Source organism: Limulus polyphemus, unplaced genomic scaffold (genome assembly GCF_000517525.1).
Source record: "Limulus polyphemus unplaced genomic scaffold, Limulus_polyphemus-2.1.2 Scaffold2260, whole genome shotgun sequence".
In the NCBI taxonomy this organism is placed as follows: Eukaryota; Metazoa; Arthropoda; class Merostomata; order Xiphosura; family Limulidae; genus Limulus; species Limulus polyphemus.
The window spans coordinates 1087-4042 of record NW_013667870.1 but is presented as its reverse complement, the minus strand read 5'-3'; the positions used below and the strand labels follow the sequence as shown (position 1 = coordinate 4042).

Sequence of the window (2956 nt, the reverse complement as noted above, 5' to 3'; positions counted from 1 at the left end):
GCGACCCTCAGATTGTGAGTCGAGCGCCTTATCCACCTGGCCATGCCGGGCCAATGGAAATCATTCTGTCTTTTGTCCGGGGAAATTTGGAAGAGCATGGCAAAACACCGGGTTTATGTAGATGGTGGTATCCAGATGGTAATCTATAATACAACATTTGTGGCATCAGTTGAAAAATGCTACTAACAATCTAGTGAAAGGCAAAGTTGAGAGACTTAACAGGAAAAATCAAAAGGTGATGGCATCTTTACCTGAAAGATGTTATAGTATAGTTAAGCCTAAAAAAGGACCTCTTAATTTCGCTTGAAATTAATGTTGTTCCGCAAGATGCGAGAAGAAAAACTGTTTCACTATTCAGTTTATATGTAAAAACGAGTATGACTAAACTACAAACCCGTTATTATTAGAACAACTTTTTGTGACAAGAACATTGGAAGTGGCAAATACTGTGGCTCTTCTATTAACTTTTATTAATTGTATACGTTTCTCGATTTTCCCGGAAAGCGTCACATTAAATGCTTATACGCCAAGTATAAACTCTTGCCAATAAACCATTTTCTGTTAGCTATATTTAGAGAATAAATAAAGTACTTCTATGAGAAAGATATTCCTCCCTCAATCAATAAGTTTAGGAGCATCCTTTATAACAAGACCAGACAATTAGGAACTTTGGGTTTTAAAATACATAAAGTGTAAGAAATTAATTCTTCGACCAAACTTCCGCCAGGTCATATCACTTTGCCCGTAATACGCATGCGTGTGACGTAAACAAGTTTACCGTATCAAAAGAGTAGTATAGGCCTACAACAACAAATCTAACGAAGCATGTAATATTTCCTTCAGTTTTGTTTTGACTAGATTGGCTAATTCAGTATATTAATTTATTTTCGTCCCGTTGTTTTTAAAATTAAGAACAAGGAGATGTAGAATATAATTTGGACAGGGACAGAATATGGCGGCATACAAGGTAGAAAATTGATAACACTGGGTCTTAAAAAAACTGTTTAATTGCATAGAGAGGCGGGAATTAAATCCTGTTAGTTGCTGAATTTATCAGAATATACGATTCCGTATCGCAGCCGAAGCGTGTTTTTCCGCTATTATACTGTACATATAACTATAACTACATAATAAAATTGTGCTTTCAATTAACTACGTGAACGGTGGAGGTGATTGACTAGTTAAAGACTAACAACGGATGAAACAGCTGGTCTGTCACATTCCAACGAAATGTGTCATCAATATATGCAGGAATCATTTGCGCATTCACCCATAAACCCTTTGCTATAGTACAACTATTTTATAGTTTATATGTGTATTGATATTAGAGATTTTAACAGATAAACAACTGTATACTCATTTATTATTTGACTTTCGTACGCTCGGTAACTAGCTGTCCGAGATAAAACACCTGTCGCAAAAACACTACGTGTAGGAAGTTTTTGTTTTTTTTATTCTGGTATCACCTATTCTAAGTACGCGAAACTGGAAAACGCATTTTACAGATAATATTTCTTTGGCATAATTTAATATCACACGCAACACTTTTAGCACCAAAAAAGTTGCTAGTTGAAAGTGGTGTTTGTGTGTTACATAAACGTTTTTTTTCCCTTCTGTTTTTGATTATTAGATGATGTTTTTGTTTTTTTCAATAAACTGTCAAATCACACGATATTTCACACACGTTATAATTTATATGGAACCGTCCGAGTTACTTAGACCAGCACAAGAAAAGGAAAATGTAATTTTGTTTGAGAATGAAAATTAACTACTGTCACACGAGCAGGTTGCCAGGTGAAACTAAACCAACAAGTTAGTAACACAGTAACAGCGTTAATAAAAACGAAATAAGAACAGTAATACTTTCAGTTTCGCAGGAACTACGTCCCTCTCGGTGGGTCGGCGGTAAGTTCGAGGAATTACAACGCTAAAACCCGAAGTTCGATTCTCTGCAGTGGACAGAGCGCAAATAGTACACTGTGTAGCTTTGCACTAAAACAGATAAAGAGTACTGCTTTCGTCTAATAGTTCAGAAACGATCTGAGGCTACACAACGACACCAAACATGAACCTTCGGTCATACCGATTATTCATCTTACAGACTTAGAATTTCTGGTTTATTTAACCTGGCTCTAGCGAGTCAGCTAATGCGAGGTTCGATGGCCTGAAGATTTTGGTCTGCTTTTGTTTCACAGATATGTACACGCTTTTACAAAAATGTTAGCGAAGGCCGACGCACATTCCTTACCCGAACGAAGGTGAGGAATGATACATATTATTTACATGAACATTAGTGTGGAACGACGCACATTCTGTACATGAACTTCAGTGAGAAACGACACATCAGAATAAAATTGTAGGCTATTTTACGTTCAGATCGACCCCGTCCATCGTTAACCTATTACAGTTTAAGTAGCAATTTGAGTTAATTTCTAATTACATCGCTTTAGTCACAGTTACAGTAACGACCACAAAGTAGACACAGAAGAATCGAATCAAGCCAAAAACTGAAGAAACAGATTACCATATGAAACACGTGCGCCACAGTAACACAAGTTTATCCTATACAGTTCTTATTCAATGCTACCGATCGATACAAGGAGACAAGCAGATTAACATGTTACCGAAGAAACAGAAACGAGCAATTTACCGTTGGATATAAACACGTCGGTAGCGTATACAGCCTTTGATATTAAGGAAACAAGAAGCAAAATAAGATTCGACCAAAACTGTGTTGAGAACTCCACGCTATTTATTAAATACTTCCTCTTTGTTTCTGATAATCGAACAGATTGCCACATTGAAGAATAACTCAATGAAATCTTGCAGACATAATTGTTCCTCGCAGTGCTTCAGAAAGCGTTATTTCCTTCTACTTCAGCAACCAATTATTATTATTTTTCTTGTTACTAGGCAAAGTGAGCTGTGTTGTAATAACTCCTAAAATGACTACGGC

The 2956-nt window shown here is 36.4% G+C and overlaps 1 long non-coding RNA gene across 1 annotated transcript in view; it reads right to left on the bottom strand.

The window, feature by feature from the left end:
* Positions 1-2700, bottom strand: part of LOC111087529 — a 10114-nt gene extending 7414 nt beyond the window's left edge. The window contains exon 1 of the long non-coding RNA XR_002612202.1: positions 2651-2700. This is a non-coding gene — a long non-coding RNA (uncharacterized LOC111087529). The remainder of the gene's footprint in view (positions 1-2650) is intronic.
* Positions 2701-2956: the final 256 nt, after the last annotated feature.